Source organism: Myxine glutinosa, chromosome 6 (assembly GCF_964187855.1).
Source record: "Myxine glutinosa chromosome 6, kmMyxGlut1.1, whole genome shotgun sequence".
Classification (NCBI taxonomy): Eukaryota; Metazoa; Chordata; class Myxini; order Myxiniformes; family Myxinidae; genus Myxine; species Myxine glutinosa.
The window spans coordinates 166427301-166450600 of record NC_136266.1 but is presented as its reverse complement, the minus strand read 5'-3'; positions in this window follow the sequence as shown (position 1 = coordinate 166450600).

The following is a 23300-nucleotide window of genomic DNA, read 5'->3' as shown; positions in this document are numbered from 1 at the left end:
ACACAAGTGCGAAAAGTGGTTTTTCAACACTAACACAAGTGCGAAAAGTGGTTTTTCAACACTAACACAAGTGCGAAAAGTGGTTTTTCAACACTAACACAAGTGCGAAAAGTGGTTTTTCCACACTAATACAAGTGCAAAGTGGTTTCCTGCACCAACACAAGTGCGAAAAGTGGTTTTTCAACACTAACACAAGTGCGAAAAGTGGTTTTTCAACACTAATACAAGTGCGAAAAGTGGTTTTTCAACACTAACATAAGTGCGAAAAGTGGTTTTTCAACACTAACACAAGTGCGAAAAGTGGTTTTTCCACACTAATACAAGGGCAAAAGTGGTTTCCTGCACCAACACAAGTGCGAAAAGTGGTTTTTCAAAACTAACTCAAGTGCGAAAAGTGGTTTTTCAACACTAACACAAGTGCGAAAAGTGTTTTTTCCACACTAATACAAGTGCAAAAGTGGTTTCCTGCACCAACACAAGTGCGAAAAGTGGTTTTTCAACACTAACACAAGTGCGAAAAGTGGTTTTTCAACACTAACACAAGTGCGAAAAGTGGTTTTTCCACACTAATACAAGTGCAAAAGTGGTTTCCTGCACCAACACAAGTGCGAAAAGTGGTTTTTCAACACTAACACAAGTGCGAAAAGTGGTTTTTCAACACTAACACAAGTGCGAAAAGTGTTTTTTCCACATTAATACAAGTGCAAAAGTGGTTTCCTGCACCAACACAAGTGCGAAAAGTGGTTTTTCAACACAAACACAAGTGCAAAAAGTGGTTTTTCAACAGTAACACAAGTGTGAAAAGTGGTTTTTCAACACTAACACAAGTGCGAAAAGTGGTTTTTCCACACTAATACAAGTGAAAAGTGGTTTCCTGCACCAACACAAGTGCGAAAAGTGTTTTTCAACATTAACACAAGTGCGAAAAGTGGTTTTTCAACACTAATACAAGTGCGAAAAGTGGTTTTTCAACACTAACACAAGTGCGAAAAGTGGTTTTTCAACACTAACACAAGTGCGAAAAGTGGTTTTTCAACACTAACACAAGTGCGAAAAGTGTTTTTTCCACACTAATACAAGTGCAAAAGTGGTTTCCTGCACCAACACAAGTGCGAAAAGTGGTTTTTCAACACTAACACAAGTGCGAAAAGTGGTTTTTCAACACTAACACAAGTGCAAAAAGTGTTTTTTCCACACTAATACAAGTGCAAAAGTGGTTTCCTGCACCAACACAAGTGCGAAAAGTGGTTTTTCAACACTAACACAAGTGCGAAAAGTGTATTTTCAACACTAACACAAGTGCGAAAAGTGGTTTTTCAACACTAACACAAGTGCGAAAAATGGTTTTTCAACACTAACACAAGTGCGAAAAGTGGTTTTTCCACACTAATACAAGTGCAAAAGTGGTTTTTCAACACTAACACAAGTGCGAAAAGTGGTTTTTCAACACTAATACAAGTGCGAAAAGTGGTTTTTCAACACTAACACAAGTGCGAAAAGTGGTTTTTCAACACTAACACAAGTGCGAAAAGTGGTTTTTCAACACTAACACAAGTGCGAAAAGTGTTTTTTCCACACTAATACAAGTGCAAAAGTGGTTTCCTGCACCAACACAAGTGCGAAAAGTGGTTTTTCAACACTAACACAAGTGCGAAAAGTGGTTTTTCAACACTAATACAAGTGCAAAAGTGGTTTCCTGCACCAACACAAGTGCGAAAAGTGGTTTTTCTACACTAACACAAGTGCGAAAAGTGGTTTTTCAACACTAACACAAGTGCGAAAAGTGTTTTTTCCACACTAATACAAGTGCAAAAGTGGTTTCCTGCACCAACACAAGTGCGAAAAGTGGTTTTTCAACACTAACACAAGTGCGAAAAGTGGTTTTTCAACACTAACACAAGTGCGAAAAGTGGTTTTTCCACACTAATACAAGTGCAAAAGTGGTTTCCTGCACCAACACAAGTGCGAAAAGTGGTTTTTCAACACTAACTCAAGTGCGAAAAGTGGTTTTTCAACACTAACACAAGTGCAAAAAATGTTTTTTCCACACTAATACAAGTGCAAAAGTGGTTTCCTGCACCAACACAAGTGCGAAAAGTGGTTTTTCAACACTAACACAAGTGCGAAAAGTGGTTTTTCAACACTAACACAAGTGCGAAAAGTGGTTTTTCAACACTAGCACAAGTGCGAAAAGTGGTTTTTCCACACTAATACAAGTGCAAAGTGGTTTCCTGCACCAACACAAGTGCGAAAAGTGGTTTTTCAACACTAACACAAGTGCGAAAAGTGGTTTTTCAACACTAACACAAGTGCGAAAAGTGTTTTTTCCACACTAATACAAGTGCAAAAGTGGTTTCCTGCACCAACACAACTGCGAAAAGTGGTTTTTCAACACTAACACAAGTGCGAAAAGTGGTTTTTCAACACTAACACAAGTGCGAAAAGTGTTTTTTCCACACTAATACAAGTGCAAAAGTGGTTTCCTGCACCAACACAAGTGCGAAAAGTGGTTTTTCAACACTAACATAAGTGCGAAAAGTGGTTTTTCAACACTAACACAAGTGCAAAAAGTGTTTTTTCCACACTAATACAAGTGCAAAAGTGGTGTCCTGCACCAACACAAGTGCGAAAAGTGGTTTTTCAACACTAACACAATTGCGAAAAGTGGTTTTTCAACACTAACACAAGTGCAAAAAGTGGTTTTTCAACACTAACACAAGTGCGAAAAGTGGTTTTTCCACACTAATACAAGTGCAAAAGTGGTTTCCTGCACCAACACAAGTGCGAAAAGTGGTTTTTCAACACTAACACAAGTGCGAAAAGTGGTTTTTCAACACTAACACAAGTGCGAAAAGTGTTTTTTCCACACTAATACAAGTGCAAAAGTGGTTTCCTGCACCAACACAAGTGCGAAAAGTGGTTTTTCAACACTAACACAAGTGCGAAAAGTGGTTTTTCAACACCAACACAAGTACGAAAAGTGGCTTTTCAACACTAACACAACTGCGAAAAGTGGTTTTTCCACACTAATACAAGTGCAAAAGTGGCTTCCTGCACCAACACAAGTGTGAAAAGTGGTTTTTCAACAATAACACAAGTGCGAAAAGTGGTTTTTCAACACTATCACAAGTGCAAAAAGTGTTTTTTCCACACTAATACAAGTGCAAAAGTGGTTTCCTGCACCAACACAAGTGCGAAAAGTGGTTTTTCAACACTAACACAAGTGCGAAAAGTGGTTTTTCAACACTAACACAAGTGCGAAAAGTGGTTTTTCAACACTAACACAAGTGCGAAAAGTGGTTTTTCCACACTAATACAAGTGCAAAAGTGGTTTCCTGCACCAACACAAGTGCGAAAAGTGGTTTTTCAACACTAACACAAGTGTGAAAAGTGGTTTTTCAACACTAATACAAGTGCGAAAAGTGGTTTTTCAACACTAACACAAGTGCGAAAAGTGGTTTTTCAACACTAACACAAGTGCGAAAAGTGGTTTTTCAACACTAACACAAGTGCGAAAAGTGGTTTTTCCACACTAATACAAGTGCAAAAGTGGTTTCCTGCACCAACACAAGTGCGAAAAGTGGTTTTTCAACACTAACACAAGTGCGAAAAGTGGTTTTTCAACACTAACACAAGTGCGAAAAGTGTTTTTTCCACACTAATACAAGTGCAAAAGTGGTTTCCTGCACCAACACAAGTGCGAAAAGTGGTTTTTCAACACTAACACAAGTGCGAAAAGTGGTTTTTCAACACTAACACAAGTGCAAAAAGTGTTTTTTCCACACTAATACAAGTGCAAAAGTGGTTTCCTGCACCAACACAAGTGCGAAAAGTAGTTTTTCAACACTAACACAAGTGTGAAAAGTGGTTTTTCAACACTAACACAAGTGCGAAAAGTGGTTTTTCAACACTAACACAAGTGCGAAAAGTGGTTTTTCCACACTAATACAAGTGCAAAAGTGGTTTCCTGCACCAACACAAGTGCGAAAAGTGGTTTTTCAACACTAACACAAGTGCGAAAAGTGGTTTTTCAACACTAACACAAGTGCAAAAAGTGTTTTTTCCACACTAATACAAGTGCAAAAGTGGTTTCCTGCAAGAACACAAGTGCGAAAAGTGGTTTTTCAACACTAACACAAGTGCGAAAAGTGGTTTTTCAACACTAACACAAGTGCGAAAAGTGGTTTTTCAACACTAACACAAGTGTGAAAAGTGGTTTTTTCCACACTAATACAAGTGCAAAAGTGGTTTCCTGCACCAACACAAGTGCGAAAAGTGGTTTTTCAACACTAACACAAGTGCGAAAAGTGGTTTTTCAACACTAATACAAGTGCAAAAAGTGGTTTTTCAACACTAACACAAGTGCGAAAAGTGGTTTTTCAACACTAACACAAGTGCGAAAAGTGGTTTTTCCACACTAATACAAGTGCAAAAGTGGTTTCCTGCACCAACACAAGTGCGAAAAGTGGTTTTTCAACACTAACACAAGTGCGAAAAGTGGTTTTTCAACACTAACACAAGTGCGAAAAGTGTTTTTTCCACACTAATACAAGTGCAAAAGTGGTTTCCTGCACCAACACAAGTGCGAAAAGTGGTTTTTCAACACTAACACAAGTGCGAAAAGTGGTTTTTCAACACTAACACAAGTGCAAAAAGTGTTTTTTCCACACTAATACAAGTGCAAAAGTGGTTTCCTGCACCAACACAGGTGCGAAAAGTGGTTTTTCAACACTAACACAAGTGCGAAAAGTGGTTTTTCAACACTAACACAAGTGCGAAAAGTGGTTTTTCAACACTAACACAAGTGCAAAAAGTGGTTTTTCCACATTAATACAAGTGCAAAAGTGGTTTCCTGCACGAACACAAGTGCGAAAAGTGGTTTTTCAACACTAACACAAGTGCGAAAAGTGTTTTTTCCACACTAATACAAGTGCAAAAGTGGTTTCCTGCACCAACACAAGTGCGAAAAGTGGTTTTTCAACACTAACACAAGTGCAAAAAGTGTTTTTTCCACACTAATACAAGTGCAAAAGTGGTTTCCTGCACCAACACAAGTGCGAAAAGTGGTTTTTCAACACTAACACAAGTGCGAAAAGTGGTTTTTCAACACTAACACAAGTGCGAAAAGTGGTTTTTCAACACTAACACAAGTGCGAAAAGTGGTTTTTCAACACTAATACAAGTGCAAAGTGGTTTCCTGCACCAACACAAGTGCGAAAAGTGGTTTTCAACACTAACACAAGTGCGAAAAGTGGTTTTTCAACACTAATACAAGTGCGAAAAGTGGTTTTTCAACACTAACATAAGTGCGAAAAGTGGTTTTTCAACAGTAACACAAGTGCGAAAAGTGGTTTTTCCACACTAATACAAGTGCAAAAGTGGTTTCCTGCACCAACACAAGTGTGAAAAGTGGTTTTTCAAAACTAACACAAGTGCGAAAAGTGGTTTTTCAACACTAACACAAGTGCGAAAAGTGTTTTTTCCACACTAATACAAGTGCAAAAGTGGTTTCCTGCACCAACACAAGTGCGAAAAGTGGTTTTTCAACACTAACACAAGTGCGAAAAGTGGTTTTTCAACACTAACACAAATGCGAAAAGTGGTTTTTCCACACTAATACAAGTGCAAAAGTGGTTTCCTGCACCAACACAAGTGCAAAAAGTGGTTTTTCAACACTAACACAAGTGTGAAAAGTGGTTTTTCAACACTAATACAAGTGCGAAAAGTGGTTTTTCAACACTAACACAAGTGCGAAAAGTGGTTTTTCAACACTAACACAAGTGCGAAAAGTGGTTTTTCAACACTAACACAAGTGCGAAAAGTGGTTTTTCCACACTAATACAAGTGCAAAAGTGGTTGCCTGCACCAACACAAGTGCGAAAAGTGGTTTTTCAACACTAACACAAGTGCGAAAAGTGGTTTTTCAACACTAACACAAGTGCGAAAAGTGTTTTTTCCACACTAATACAAGTGCAAAAGTGGTTTCCTGCACCAACACAAGTGCGAAAAGTGGTTTTTCAACACTAACACAAGTGCGAAAAGTGGTTTTTCAACACTAACACAAGTGCAAAAAGTGTTTTTTCCACACTAATACAAGTGCAAAAGTGGTTTCCTGCACCAACACAAGTGCGAAAAGTAGTTTTTCAACACTAACACAAGTGTGAAAAGTGGTTTTTCAACACTAACACAAGTGCGAAAAGTGGTTTTTCAACACTAACACAAGTGCGAAAAGTGGTTTTTCCACACTAATACAAGTGCAAAAGTGGTTTCCTGCACCAACACAAGTGCGAAAAGTGGTTTTTCAACACTAACACAAGTGCGAAAAGTGGTTTTTCAACACTAACACAAGTGCAAAAAGGGTTTTTTCCACACTAATACAAGTGCAAAAGTGGTTTCCTGCAAGAACACAAGTGCGAAAAGTGGTTTTTCAACACTAACACAAGTGCGAAAAGTGGTTTTTCAACACTAACACAAGTGCGAAAAGTGGTTTTTCAACACTAACACAAGTGCGAAAAGTGGTTTTTTCCACACTAATACAAGTGCAAAAGTGGTTTCCTGCACCAACACAAGTGCGAAAAGTGGTTTTTCAACACTAACACAGGTGCGAAAAGTGGTTTTTCAACACTAATACAAGTGCAAAAAGTGGTTTTTCAACACTAACACAAGTGCGAAAAGTGGTTTTTCAACACTAATACAAGTGCAAAAGTGGTTTCCTGCACCAACACAGGTGCGAAAAGTGGTTTTTCAACACTAATACAAGTGCAAAAAGTGGTTTTTCAACACTAACACAAGTGCAAAAAGTGTTTTTTCCACACTAATACAAGTGCAAAAGTGGTTTCCTGCACCAACACAGGTGCGAAAAGTGGTTTTTCAACACTAACACAAGTGCGAAAAGTGGTTTTTCAACACTAACACAAGTGCGAAAAGTGGTTTTTCAACACTAACACAAGTGCGAAAAGTGGTTTTTCCACATTAATACAAGTGCAAAAGTGGTTTCCTGCACCAACACAAGTGCGAAAAGTGGTTTTTCAACACTAACACAAGTGCGAAAAGTGTTTTTTCCACACTAATACAAGTGCAAAAGTGGTTTCCTGCACCAACACAAGTGCGAAAAGTGGTTTTTCAACACTAACACAAGTGCAAAAAGTGTTTTTTCCACACTAATACAAGTGCAAAAGTGGTTTCCTGCACCAACACAAGTGCGAAAAGTGGTTTTTCAACACTAACACAAGTGCGAAAAGTGGTTTTTCAACACTAACACAAGTGCGAAAAGTGGTTTTTCAACACTAACACAAGTGCGAAAAGTGGTTTTTCAACACTAATACAAGTGCAAAGTGGTTTCCTGCACCAACACAAGTGCGAAAAGTGGTTTTCAACACTAACACAAGTGCGAAAAGTGGTTTTTCAACACTAATACAAGTGCGAAAAGTGGTTTTTCAACACTAACATAAGTGCGAAAAGTGGTTTTTCAACAGTAACACAAGTGCGAAAAGTGGTTTTTCCACACTAATACAAGTGCAAAAGTGGTTTCCTGCACCAACACAAGTGTGAAAAGTGGTTTTTCAAAACTAACACAAGTGCGAAAAGTGGTTTTTCAAAACTAACAAGTGCGAAAAGTGGTTTTTCAACACTAACACAAGTGCGAAAAGTGTTTTTTCCACACTAATACAAGTGCAAAAGTGGTTTCCTGCACCAACACAAGTGCGAAAAGTGGTTTTTCAACACTAACACAAGTGCGAAAAGTGGTTTTTCAACACTAACACAAATGCGAAAAGTGGTTTTTCCACACTAATACAAGTGCAAAAGTGGTTTCCTGCACCAACACAAGTGCAAAAAGTGGTTTTTCAACACTAACACAAGTGCGAAAAGTGGTTTTTCAACACTAACACAAGTGCAAAAAGTGTTTTTTCCACACTAATACAAGTGCAAAAGTGGTTTCCTGCACCAACACAAGTGCGAAAAGTGGTTTTTCAACACTAACACAAGTGCGAAAAGTGGTTTTTCAACACTAACACAAGTGCGAAAAGTGGTTTTTCCACATTAATACAAGTGCAAAAGTGGTTTCCTGCACCAACACAAGTGCGAAAAGTGGTTTATCAACAGTAACACAAGTGCGAAAAGTGGTTTTTCAACACTAACACAAGTGCGAAAAGTGGTTTTTCCACACTAATACAAGTGCAAAAGTGGTTTCCTGCACCAACACAAGTGCGAAAAGTGGTTTTTCAACACTAACACAAGTGCGAAAAGTGGTTTTTCAACACTAATACAAGTGCGAAAAGTGGTTTTTCAACACTAACACAAGTGCAAAAAGTGGTTTTTCAACAATAACACAAGTGCGAAATGTGTTTTTTCCACACTAATACAAGTGCAAAAGTGGTTTCCTGCACCAACACAAGTGCGAAAAGTGGTTTTTCAACACTAACACAAGTGCGAAAAGTGGTTTTTCAACACTAACACAAGTGCAAAAAGTGTTTTTTCCACACTAATACAAGTGCAAAAGTGGTTTCCTGCACCAACACAAGTGCGAAAAGTGGTTTTTCAACACTAACACAAGTGCGAAAAGTGGTTTTTCAACACTAACACAAGTGTGAAAAGTGGTTTTTCAACACTAACACAAGTGCGAAAAGTGGTTTTTCAACACTAACACAAGTGCGAAAAGTGGTTTTTCCACACTAATACAAGTGCAAAAGTGGTTTTTCAACACTAACACAAGTGCGAAAAGTGGTTTTTCAACACTAATACAAGTGCGAAAAGTGGTTTTTCAACACTAACACAAGTGCGAAAAGTGGTTTTTCAACACTAACACAAGTGCGAAAAGTGGTTTTTCAACACTAACACAAGTGCGAAAAGTGGTTTTTCCACACTAATACAAGTGCAAAAGTGGTTTCCTGCACCAACACAAGTGCGAAAAGTGGTTTTTCAACACTAACACAAGTGCGAAAAGTGGTTTTTCAACACTAACAGAAGTGTGAAAAGTGTTTTTTCCACACTAATACAAGTGCAAAAGTGGTTTCCTGCACCAACACAAGTGCGAAAAGTGGTTTTTCAACACTAACACAAGTGCGAAAAGTGGTTTTTCAACACTAATACAAGTGCAAAAGTGGTTTCCTGCACCAACACAAGTGCGAAAAGTGGTTTTTCTACACTAACACAAGTGCAAAAAGTGGTTTTTCAACACTAACACAAGTGCGAAAAGTGTTTTTTCCACACTAATACAAGTGCAAAAGTGGTTTCCTGCACCAACACAAGTGCGAAAAGTGGTTTTTCAACACTAACACAAGTGCGAAAAGTGGTTTTTCAACACTAACACAAGTGCGAAAAGTGGTTTTTCCACACTAATACAAGTGCAAAAGTGGTTTCCTGCACCAACACAAGTGCGAAAAGTGGTTTTTCAACACTAACTCAAGTGCGAAAAGTGGTTTTTCAACACTAACACAAGTGCGAAAAGTGGTTTTTCAACACTAACACAAGTGCGAAAAGTGGTTTTTCCACACTAATACAAGTGCAAAGTGGTTTCCTGCACCAACACAAGTGCGAAAAGTGGTTTTTCAACACTAACACAAGTGCGAAAAGTGGTTTTTCAACAGTAATACAAGTGCGAAAAGTGGTTTTTCAACACTAACATAAGTGCGAAAAGTGGTTTTTCAACACTAACACAAGTGCGAAAAGTGGTTTTTCCACACTAATACAAGGGCAAAAGTGGTTTCCTGCACCAACACAAGTGCGAAAAGTGGTTTTTCAAAACTAACACAAGTGCGAAAAGTGGTTTTTCAACACTAACACAAGTGCGAAAAGTGTTTTTTCCACACTAATACAAGTGCAAAAGTGGTTTCCTGCACCAACACAAGTGCGAAAAGTGGTTTTTCAACACTAACACAAGTGCGAAAAGTGGTTTTTCAACACTAACACAAGTGCGAAAAGTGGTTTTTCCACACTAATACAAGTGCAAAAGTGGTTTCCTGCACCAACACAAGTGCGAAAAGTGGTTTTTCAACACTAACACAAGTGCGAAAAGTGGTTTTTCAACACTAACACAAGTGCGAAAAGTGTTTTTTCCACATTAATACAAGTGCAAAAGTGGTTTCCTGCACCAACACAAGTGCGAAAAGTGGTTTTTCAACACAAACACAAGTGCAAAAAGTGGTTTTTCAACAGTAACACAAGTGTGAAAAGTGGTTTTTCAACACTAACACAAGTGCGAAAAGTGGTTTTTCAACACTAATACAAGTGCGAAAAGTGGTTTTTCAACACTAACACAAGTGCGAAAAGTGGTTTTTCAACACTAACACAAGTGCGAAAAGTGGTTTTTCAACACTAATACAAGTGCGAAAAGTGGTTTTTCAACACTAACACAAGTGCGAAAAGTGGTTTTTCAACACTAACACAAGTGCGAAAAGTGGTTTTTCAACACTAACACAAGTGCGAAAAGTGGTTTTTCAACACTAACACAAGTGCGAAAAGTGGTTTTTCCACACTAATACAAGTGCAAAAGTGGTTTCCTGCACCAACACAAGTGCGAAAAGTGGTTTTTCAACACTAACACAAGTGCGAAAAGTGGTTTTTCAACACTAACACAAGTGCGAAAAGTGGTTTTTCCACACTAATACAAGTGCAAAAGTGGTTTCCTGCACCAACACAAGTGCGAAAAGTGGTTTTTCAACACTAACACAAGTGCGAAAAGTGGTTTTTCAACACTAACACAAGTGCGAAAAGTGTTTTTTCCACATTAATACAAGTGCAAAAGTGGTTTCCTGCACCAACACAAGTGCGAAAAGTGGTTTTTCAACACTAACACAAGTGCGAAAAGTGGTTTTTCAACACTAACACAAGTGCAAAAAGTGTTTTTTCCACACTAATACAAGTGCAAAAGTGGTTTCCTGCACCAACACAAGTGCGAAAAGTAGTTTTTCAACACTAACACAAGTGTGAAAAGTGGTTTTTCAACACTAACACAAGTGCGAAAAGTGGTTTTTCAACACTAACACAAGTGCGAAAAGTGGTTTTTCCACACTAATACAAGTGCAAAAGTGGTTTCCTGCACCAACACAAGTGCGAAAAGTGGTTTTTCAACACTAACACAAGTGCGAAAAGTGGTTTTTCAACACTAACACAAGTGCAAAAAGTGTTTTTTCCACACTAATACAAGTGCAAAAGTGGTTTCCTGCAAGAACACAAGTGCGAAAAGTGGTTTTTCAACACTAACACAAGTGCGAAAAGTGGTTTTTCAACACTAACACAAGTGCGAAAAGTGGTTTTTCAACACTAACACAAGTGCGAAAAGTGGTTTTTTCCACACTAATACAAGTGCAAAAGTGGTTTCCTGCACCAACACAAGTGCGAAAAGTGGTTTTTCAACACTAACACAAGTGCGAAAAGTGGTTTTTCAACACTAATACAAGTGCAAAAAGTGGTTTTTCAACACTAACACAAGTGCGAAAAGTGGTTTTTCAACACTAACACAAGTGCGAAAAGTGGTTTTTCCACACTAATACAAGTGCAAAAGTGGTTTCCTGCACCAACACAAGTGCGAAAAGTGGTTTTTCAACACTAACACAAGTGCGAAAAGTGGTTTTTCAACACTAACACAAGTGCGAAAAGTGTTTTTTCCACACTAATACAAGTGCAAAAGTGGTTTCCTGCACCAACACAAGTGCGAAAAGTGGTTTTTCAACACTAACACAAGTGCGAAAAGTGGTTTTTCAACACTAACACAAGTGCAAAAAGTGTTTTTTCCACACTAATACAAGTGCAAAAGTGGTTTCCTGCACCAACACAGGTGCGAAAAGTGGTTTTTCAACACTAACACAAGTGCGAAAAGTGGTTTTTCAACACTAACACAAGTGCGAAAAGTGGTTTTTCAACACTAACACAAGTGCGAAAAGTGGTTTTTCCACACTAATACAAGTGCAAAAGTGGTTTCCTGCACCAACACAAGTGCGAAAAGTGGTTTTTCAACACTAACACAAGTGCGAAAAGTGTTTTTTCCACACTAATACAAGTGCAAAAGTGGTTTCCTGCACCAACACAAGTGCGAAAAGTGGTTTTTCAACACTAACACAAGTGCAAAAAGTGTTTTTTCCACACTAATACAAGTGCAAAAGTGGTTTCCTGCACCAACACAAGTGCGAAAAGTGGTTTTTCAACACTAACACAAGTGCGAAAAGTGGTTTTTCAACACTAACACAAGTGCGAAAAGTGGTTTTTCAACACTAACACAAGTGCGAAAAGTGGTTTTTCAACACTAATACAAGTGCAAAGTGGTTTCCTGCACCAACACAAGTGCGAAAAGTGGTTTTCAACACTAACACAAGTGCGAAAAGTGGTTTTTCAACACTAATACAAGTGCGAAAAGTGGTTTTTCAACAGTAACAAGTGCGAAAAGTGGTTTTTCCACACTAATACAAGTGCAAAAGTGGTTTCCTGCACCAACACAAGTGTGAAAAGTGGTTTTTCAAAACTAACACAAGTGCGAAAAGTGGTTTTTCAACACTAACACAAGTGCGAAAAGTGTTTTTTCCACACTAATACAAGTGCAAAAGTGGTTTCCTGCACCAACACAAGTGCGAAAAGTGGTTTTTCAACACTAACACAAGTGCGAAAAGTGGTTTTTCAACACTAACACAAATGCGAAAAGTGGTTTTTCCACACTAATACAAGTGCAAAAGTGGTTTCCTGCACCAACACAAGTGCAAAAAGTGGTTTTTCAACACTAACACAAGTGCGAAAAGTGGTTTTTCAACACTAACACAGGTACAAAAAGTGTTTTTTCCACACTAATACAAGTGCAAAAGTGGTTTCCTGCACCAACACAAGTGCGAAAAGTGGTTTTTCAACACTAACACAAGTGCGAAAAGTGGTTTTTCAACACTAACACAAGTGCGAAAAGTGGTTTTTCCACACTAATACAAGTGCAAAGTGGTTTCCTGCACCAACACAAGTGCGAAAAGTGGTTTTTCAACACTAACACAAGTGCGAAAAGTGGTTTTTCAACACTAATACAAGTGCGAAAAGTGGTTTTTCAACACTAACATAAGTGCGAAAAGTGGTTTTTCAACACTAACACAAGTGCGAAAAGTGGTTTTTCCACACTAATACAAGGGCAAAAGTGGTTTCCTGCACCAACACAAGTGCGAAAAGTGGTTTTTCAAAACTAACACAAGTGCGAAAAGTGGTTTTTCAACACTAACACAAGTGCGAAAAGTGTTTTTTCCACACTAATACAAGTGCAAAAGTGGTTTCCTGCACCAACACAAGTGCGAAAAGTGGTTTTTCAACACTAACACAAGTGCGAAAAGTGGTTTTTCAACACTAACACAAGTGCGAAAAGTGGTTTTTCCACACTAATACAAGTGCAAAAGTGGTTTCCTGCACCAACACAAGTGCGAAAAGTGGTTTTTCAACACTAACTCAAGTGCGAAAAGTGGTTTTTCAACACTAACACAAGTGCGAAAAGTGGTTTTTCAACACTAACACAAGTGCGAAAAGTGGTTTTTCCACACTAATACAAGTGCAAAGTGGTTTCCTGCACCAACACAAGTGCGAAAAGTGGTTTTTCAACACTAACACAAGTGCGAAAAGTGGTTTTTCAACAGTAATACAAGTGCGAAAAGTGGTTTTTCAACACTAACATAAGTGCGAAAAGTGGTTTTTCAACACTAACACAAGTGCGAAAAGTGGTTTTTCCACACTAATACAAGGGCAAAAGTGGTTTCCTGCACCAACACAAGTGCGAAAAGTGGTTTTTCAAAACTAACACAAGTGCGAAAAGTGGTTTTTCAACACTAACACAAGTGCGAAAAGTGTTTTTTCCACACTAATACAAGTGCAAAAGTGGTTTCCTGCACCAACACAAGTGCGAAAAGTGGTTTTTCAACACTAACACAAGTGCGAAAAGTGGTTTTTCAACACTAACACAAGTGCGAAAAGTGGTTTTTCCACACTAATACAAGTGCAAAAGTGGTTTCCTGCACCAACACAAGTGCGAAAAGTGGTTTTTCAACACTAACACAAGTGCGAAAAGTGGTTTTTCAACACTAACACAAGTGCGAAAAGTGTTTTTTCCACATTAATACAAGTGCAAAAGTGGTTTCCTGCACCAACACAAGTGCGAAAAGTGGTTTTTCAACACAAACACAAGTGCAAAAAGTGGTTTTTCAACAGTAACACAAGTGTGAAAAGTGGTTTTTCAACACTAACACAAGTGCGAAAAGTGGTTTTTCAACACTAATACAAGTGCGAAAAGTGGTTTTTCAACACTAACACAAGTGCGAAAAGTGGTTTTTCAACACTAACACAAGTGCGAAAAGTGGTTTTTCAACACTAATACAAGTGCGAAAAGTGGTTTTTCAACACTAACACAAGTGCGAAAAGTGGTTTTTCAACACTAACACAAGTGCGAAAAGTGGTTTTTCAACACTAACACAAGTGCGAAAAGTGGTTTTTCCACACTAATACAAGTGCAAAAGTGGTTTCCTGCACCAACACAAGTGCGAAAAGTGGTTTTTCAACACTAACACAAGTGCGAAAAGTGGTTTTTCAACACTAACACAAGTGCGAAAAGTGGTTTTTCCACACTAATACAAGTGCAAAAGTGGTTTCCTGCACCAACACAAGTGCGAAAAGTGGTTTTTCAACACTAACACAAGTGCGAAAAGTGGTTTTTCAACACTAACACAAGTGCGAAAAGTGTTTTTTCCACATTAATACAAGTGCAAAAGTGGTTTCCTGCACCAACACAAGTGCGAAAAGTGGTTTTTCAACACTAACACAAGTGCGAAAAGTGGTTTTTCAACACTAACACAAGTGCAAAAAGTGTTTTTTCCACACTAATACAAGTGCAAAAGTGGTTTCCTGCACCAACACAAGTGCGAAAAGTAGTTTTTCAACACTAACACAAGTGTGAAAAGTGGTTTTTCAACACTAACACAAGTGCGAAAAGTGGTTTTTCAACACTAACACAAGTGCGAAAAGTGTTTTTTCCACACTAATACAAGTGCAAAAGTGGTTTCCTGCACCAACACAAGTGCGAAAAGTGGTTTTTCAACACTAACACAAGTGCGAAAGTGGTTTTTCAACACTAACACAAGTGCAAAAAGTGTTTTTTCCACACTAATACAAGTGCAAAAGTGGTTTCCTGCAAGAACACAAGTGCGAAAAGTGGTTTTTCAACACTAACACAAGTGCGAAAAGTGGTTTTTCAACACTAACACAAGTGCGAAAAGTGGTTTTTCAACACTAACACAAGTGCGAAAAGTGGTTTTTTCCACACTAATACAAGTGCAAAAGTGGTTTCCTGCACCAACACAAGTGCGAAAAGTGGTTTTTCAACACTAACACAAGTGCGAAAAGTGGTTTTTCAACACTAATACAAGTGCAAAAAGTGGTTTTTCAACACTAACACAAGTGCGAAAAGTGGTTTTTCAACACTAACACAAGTGCGAAAAGTGGTTTTTTCCACACTAATACAAGTGCAAAAGTGGTTTCCTGCACCAACACAAGTGCGAAAAGTGGTTTTCAACACTAACACAAGTGCGAAAAGTGGTTTTCAACACTAACACAAGTGCGAAAAGTGTTTTTCCACACTAATACAAGTGCAAAAGTGGTTTCCTGCACCAACACAAGTGCGAAAAGTGGTTTTTTTTCAACACTAACACAAGTGCGAAAAGTGGTTTTTCAACACTAACACAAGTGCGAAAAGTGGTTTTTCAACACTAACACAAGTGCGAAAAAGTGGTTTTTCCACACTAATACAAGTGCAAAAGTGGTTTCCTGCACCAACACAAGTGCGAAAAGTGGTTTTTCAACACTAACACAAGTGCGAAAAGTGTTTTTTCCACACTAATACAAGTGCAAAAGTGGTTTCCTGCACCAACACAAGTGCGAAAAGTGGTTTTTCAACACTAACACAAGTGCAAAAAGTGTTTTTTCCACACTAATACAAGTGCAAAAGTGGTTTCCTGCACCAACACAAGTGCGAAAAGTGGTTTTTCAACACTAACACAAGTGCGAAAAGTGGTTTTTCAACACTAACACAAGTGCGAAAAGTGGTTTTTCAACACTAACACAAGTGCGAAAAGTGGTTTTTCAACACTAATACAAGTGCAAAGTGGTTTCCTGCACCAACACAAGTGCGAAAAGTGGTTTTCAACACTAACACAAGTGCGAAAAGTGGTTTTTCAACACTAATACAAGTGCGAAAAGTGGTTTTTCAACAGTAACACAAGTGCGAAAAGTGGTTTTTCCACACTAATACAAGTGCAAAAGTGGTTTCCTGCACCAACACAAGTGTGAAAAGTGGTTTTTCAAAACTAACACAAGTGCGAAAAGTGGTTTTTCAACACTAACACAAGTGCGAAAAGTGTTTTTTCCACACTAATACAAGTGCAAAAGTGGTTTCCTGCACCAACACAAGTGCGAAAAGTGGTTTTTCAACACTAACACAAGTGCGAAAAGTGGTTTTTCAACACTAACACAAATGCGAAAAGTGGTTTTTCCACACTAATACAAGTGCAAAAGTGGTTTCCTGCACCAACACAAGTGCAAAAAGTGGTTTTTCAACACTAACACAAGTGCGAAAAGTGGTTTTTCAACACTAACACAGGTGCAAAAAGTGTTTTTTCCACACTAATACAAGTGCAAAAGTGGTTTCCTGCACCAACACAAGTGCGAAAAGTGGTTTTTCAACACTAACACAAGTGCGAAAAGTGGTTTTTCAACACTAACACAAGTGCGAAAAGTGGTTTTTCCACACTAATACAAGTGCAAAGTGGTTTCCTGCACCAACACAAGTGCGAAAAGTGGTTTTTCAACACTAACACAAGTGCGAAAAGTGGTTTTTCAACACTAATACAAGTGCGAAAAGTGGTTTTTCAACACTAACATAAGTGCGAAAAGTGGTTTTTCAACACTAACACAAGTGCGAAAAGTGGTTTTTCCACACTAATACAAGGGCAAAAGTGGTTTCCTGCACCAACACAAGTGCGAAAAGTGGTTTTTCAAAACTAACACAAGTGCGAAAAGTGGTTTTTCAACACTAACACAAGTGCGAAAAGTGTTTTTTCCACACTAATACAAGTGCAAAAGTGGTTTCCTGCACCAACACAAGTGCGAAAAGTGGTTTTTCAACACTAACACAAGTGCGAAAAGTGGTTTTTCAACACTAACACAAGTGCGAAAAGTGGTTTTTCCACACTAATACAAGTGCAAAAGTGGTTTCCTGCACCAACACAAGTGCGAAAAGTGGTTTTTCAACACTAACACAAGTGCGAAAAGTGGTTTTTCAACACTAACACAAGTGCAAAAAGTGTTTTTTCCACATTAATACAAGTGCAAAAGTGGTTTCCTGCACCAACACAAGTGCGAAAAGTGGTTTTTCAACACAAACACAAGTGCGAAAAGTGGTTTTTCAACAGTAACACAAGTGCGAAAAGTGGTTTTTCAACACTAACACAAGTGCGAAAAGTGGTTTTTCCACACTAATACAAGTGCAAAAGTGGTTTCCTGCACCAACACAAGTGCGAAAAGTGGTTTTTCAACACGAACCCAAGTGCGAAAAGTGGTTTTTCAACACTAATACAAGTGCGAAAAGTGGTTTTTCAACACTAACACAAGTGCAAAAAGTGGTTTTTCAACACTAACACAAGTGCGAAATGTGTTTTTTCCACACTAATACAAGTGCAAAAGTGGTTTCCTGCACCAACACAAGTGCAAAAAGTGGTTTTTCAACACTAACACAAGTGCGAAAAGTGGTTTTTCAACACTAACACAAGTGCAAAAAGTGTTTTTTCCACACTAATACAAGTGCAAAAGTGGTTTCCTGCACCAACACAAGTGCGAAAAGTGGTTTTTCAACACTAACACAAGTGCGAAAAGTGGTTTTTCAACACTAACACAAGTGCGAAAAGTGGTTTTTCAACACTAACACAAGTGCGAAAAGTGGTTTTTCAACACTAACACAAGTGCGAAAAATGGTTTTTCCACACTAATACAAGTGCAAAAGTGGTTTTTCAACACTAACACAAGTGCGAAAAGTGGTTTTTCAACACTAATACAAGTGCGAAAAGTGGTTTTTCAACACAAACACAAGTGCGAAAAGTGGTTTTTCAACACTAACACAAGTGCGAAAAGTGGTTTTTCAACACTAACACAAGTGCGAAAAGTGGTTTTTCCACACTAATACAAGTGCAAAAGTGGTTTCCTGCACCAACACAAGTGCGAAAAGTGGTTTTTCAACACTAACACAAGTGCGAAAAGTGGTTTTTCAACACTAACACAAGTGTGAAAAGTGTTTTTTCCACACTAATACAAGTGCAAAAGTGGTTTCCTGCACCAACACAAGTGCGAAAAGTGGTTTTTCAACACTAACACAAGTGCGAAAAGTGGTTTTTCAACACTAATACAAGTGCAAAAGTGGTTTCCTGCACCAACACAAGTGCGAAAAGTGGTTTTTCTACACTAACACAAGTGCGAAAAGTGGTTTTTCAACACTAACACAAGTGCGAAAAGTGTTTTTTCCACACTAATACAAGTGCAAAAGTGGTTTCCTGCACCAACACAAGTGCGAAAAGTGGTTTTTCAACACTAACACAAGTGCGAAAAGTTGTTTTTCAACACTAACACAAGTGCGAAAAGTGGTTTTTCCACACTAATACAAGTGCAAAAGTGGTTTCCTGCACCAACACAAGTGCGAAAAGTGGTTTTTCAACACTAACTCAAGTGCGAAAAGTGGTTTTTCAACACTAACACAAGTGCAAAAAGTGTTTTTTCCACACTAATACAAGTGCAAAAGTGGTTTCCTGCACCAACACAAGTGCGAAAAGTGGTTTTTCAACACTAACACAAGTGCGAAAAGTGGTTTTTCAACACTAACACAAGTGCGAAAAGTGGTTTTTCAACACTAACACAAGTGCGAAAAGTGGTTTTTCCACACTAATACAAGTGCAAAGTGGTTTCCTGCACCAACACAAGTGCGAAAAGTGGTTTTTCAACACTAACACAAGTGCGAAAAGTGGTTTTTCAACACTAATACAAGTGCGAAAAGTGGTTTTTCAACACTAACATAAGTGCGAAAAGTGGTTTTTCAACACTAACACAAGTGCGAAAAGTGGTTTTTCCACACTAATACAAGGGCAAAAGTGGTTTCCTGCACCAACACAAGTGCGAAAAGTGGTTTTTCAAAACTAACTCAAGTGCGAAAAGTGGTTTTTCAACACTAACACAAGTGCGAAAAGTGTTTTTTCCACACTAATACAAGTGCAAAAGTGGTTTCCTGCACCAACACAAGTGCGAAAAGTGGTTTTTCAACACTAACACAAGTGCGAAAAGTGGTTTTTCAACACTAACACAAGTGCGAAAAGTGGTTTTTCCACACTAATACAAGTGCAAAAGTGGTTTCCTGCACCAACACAAGTGCGAAAAGTGGTTTTTCAACACTAACACAAGTGCGAAAAGTGGTTTTTCAACACTAACACAAGTGCGAAAAGTGTTTTTTCCACATTAATACAAGTGCAAAAGTGGTTTCCTGCACCAACACAAGTGCGAAAAGTGGTTTTTCAACACAAACACAAGTGCAAAAAGTGGTTTTTCAACAGTAACACAAGTGTGAAAAGTGGTTTTTCAACACTAACACAAGTGCGAAAAGTGGTTTTTCCACACTAATACAAGTGAAAAGTGGTTTCCTGCACCAACACAAGTGCGAAAAGTGGTTTTTCAACATTAACACAAGTGCGAAAAGTGGTTTTTCAACACTAATACAAGTGCGAAAAGTGGTTTTTCAACACTAACACAAGTGCGAAAAGTGGTTTTTCAACACTAACACAAGTGCAAAAAGTGGTTTTTCAACACTAACACAAGTGCGAAAAGTGTTTTTTCCACACTAATACAAGTGCAAAAGTGGTTTCCTGCACCAACACAAGTGCGAAAAGTGGTTTTTCAACACTAACACAAGTGCAAAAAGTGTTTTTTCCACACTAATACAAGTGCAAAAGTGGTTTCCTGCACCAACACAAGTGCGAAAAGTGGTTTTTCAACACTAACACAAGTGCGAAAAGTGTATTTTCAACACTAACACAAGTGCGAAAAGTGGTTTTTCAACACTAACACAAGTGCGAAAAATGGTTTTTCAACACTAACACAAGTGCGAAAAGTGGTTTTTCCACACTAATACAAGTGCAAAAGTGGTTTTTCAACACTAACACAAATGCGAAAAGTGGTTTTTCAACACTAATACAAGTGCGAAAAGTGGTTTTTCAACACTAACACAAGTGCGAAAAGTGGTTTTTCAACACTAACACAAGTGCGAAAAGTGGTTTTTCAACACTAACACAAGTGCGAAAAGTGGTTTTTCCACACTAATACAAGTGCAAAAGTGGTTTCCTGCACCAACACAAGTGCGAAAAGTGGTTTTTCAACACTAACACAAGTGCGAAAAGTGGTTTTTCAACACTAACACAAGTGTGAAAAGTGTTTTTTCCACACTAATACAAGTGCAAAAGTGGTTTCCTGCACCAACACAAGTGCGAAAAGTGGTTTTTCAACACTAACACAAGTGCGAAAAGTGGTTTTTCAACACTAATACAAGTGCAAAAGTGGTTTCCTGCACCAACACAAGTGCGAAAAGTGGTTTTTCTACACTAACACAAGTGCGAAAAGTGGTTTTTCAACACTAACACAAGTGCGAAAAGTGTTTTTTCCACACTAATACAAGTGCAAAAGTGGTTTCCTGCACCAACACAAGTGCGAAAAGTGGTTTTTCAACACTAACACAAGTGCGAAAAGTGGTTTTTCAACACTAACACAAGTGCGAAAAGTGGTTTTTCCACACTAATACAAGTGCAAAAGTGGTTTCCTGCACCAACACAAGTGCGAAAAGTGGTTTTTCAACACTAACTCAAGTGCGAAAAGTGGTTTTTCAACACTAACACAAGTGCAAAAAATGTTTTTTCCACACTAATACAAGTGCAAAAGTGGTTTCCTGCACCAACACAAGTGCGAAAAGTGGTTTTTCAACACTAACACAAGTGCGAAAAGTGGTTTTTCAACACTAACACAAGTGCGAAAAGTGGTTTTTCAACACTAACACAAGTGCGAAAAGTGGTTTTTCCACACTAATACAAGTGCAAAGTGGTTTCCTGCACCAACACAAGTGCGAAAAGTGGTTTTTCAACACTAACACAAGTGCGAAAAGTGGTTTTTCAACACTAACACAAGTGCGAAAAGTGTTTTTTCCACACTAATACAAGTGCAAAAGTGGTTTCCTGCACCAACACAACTGCGAAAAGTGGTTTTTCAACACTAACACAAGTGCGAAAAGTGGTTTTTCAACACTAACACAAGTGCGAAAAGTGTTTTTTCCACACTAATACAAGTGCAAAAGTGGTGTCCTGCACCAACACAAGTGCGAAAAGTGGTTTTTCAACACTAACACAATTGCGAAAAGTGGTTTTTCAACACTAACACAAGTGCGAAAAGTGGTTTTTCAACACTAACACAAGTACGAAAAGTGGTTTTTCAACACTAACACAACTGCGAAAAGTGGTTTTTCCACACTAATACAAGTGCAAAAGTGGCTTCCTGCACCAACACAAGTGTGAAAAGTGGTTTTTCAACAATAACACAAGTGCGAAAAGTGGTTTTTCAACACTATCACAAGTGCAAAAAGTGTTTTTTCCACACTAATACAAGTGCAAAAGTGGTTTCCTGCACCAACACAAGTGCGAAAAGTGGTTTTTCAACACTAACACAAGTGCGAAAAGTGGTTTTTCAACACTAACACAAGTGCGAAAAGTGGTTTTTCAACACTAACACAAGTGCGAAAAGTGGTTTTTCCACACTAATACAAGTGCAAAAGTGGTTTCCTGCACCAACACAAGTGCGAAAAGTGGTTTTTCAACACTAACACAAGTGTGAAAAGTGGTTTTTCAACACTAATACAAGTGCGAAAAGTGGTTTTTCAACACTAACACAAGTGCGAAAAGTGGTTTTTCAACACTAACACAAGTGCGAAAAGTGGTTTTTCAACACTAACACAAGTGCGAAAAGTGGTTTTTCCACACTAATACAAGTGCAAAAGTGGTTTCCTGCACCAACACAAGTGCGAAAAGTGGTTTTTCAACACTAACACAAGTGCGAAAAGTGGTTTTTCAACACTAACACAAGTGCGAAAAGTGTTTTTTCCACACTAATACAAGTGCAAAAGTGGTTTCCTGCACCAACACAAGTGCGAAAAGTAGTTTTTCAACACTAACACAAGTGTGAAAAGTGGTTTTTCAACACTAACACAAGTGCGAAAAGTGGTTTTTCAACACTAACACAAGTGCGAAAAGTGGTTTTTCCACACTAATACAAGTGCAAAAGTGGTTTCCTGCACCAACACAAGTGCGAAAAGTGGTTTTTCAACACTAACACAAGTGCGAAAAGTGGTTTTTCAACACTAACACAAGTGCAAAAAGTGTTTTTTCCACACTAATACAAGTGCAAAAGTGGTTTCCTGCAAGAACACAAGTGCGAAAAGTGGTTTTTCAACACTAACACAAGTGCGAAAAGTGGTTTTTCAACACTAACACAAGTGCGAAAAGTGGTTTTTCAACACTAACACAAGTGCGAAAAGTGGTTTTTTCCACACTAATACAAGTGCAAAAGTGGTTTCCTGCACCAACACAAGTGCGAAAAGTGGTTTTTCAACACTAACACAAGTGCGAAAAGTGGTTTTTCAACACTAATACAAGTGCAAAAAGTGGTTTTTCAACACTAACACAAGTGCGAAAAGTGGTTTTTCAACACTAACACAAGTGCGAAAAGTGGTTTTTCCACACTAATACAAGTGCAAAAGTGGTTTCCTGCACCAACACAAGTGCGAAAAGTGGTTTTTCAACACTAACACAAGTGCGAAAAGTGTTTTTTCCACACTAATACAAGTGCAAAAGTGGTTTCCTGCACCAACACAAGTGCGAAAAGTGGTTTTTCAACACTAACACAAGTGCGAAAAGTGGTTTTTCAACACTAACACAAGTGCAAAAAGTGTTTTTTCCACACTAATACAAGTGCAAAAGTGGTTTCCTGCACCAACACAGGTGCGAAAAGTGGTTTTTCAACACTAACACAAGTGCGAAAAGTGGTTTTTCAACACTAACACAAGTGCGAAAAGTGGTTTTTCAACACTAACACAAGTGCAAAAAGTGGTTTTTCCACATTAATACAAGTGCAAAAGTGGTTTCCTGCACCAACACAAGTGCGAAAAGTGGTTTTTCAACACTAACACAAGTGCGAAAAGTGTTTTTTCCACACTAATACAAGTGCAAAAG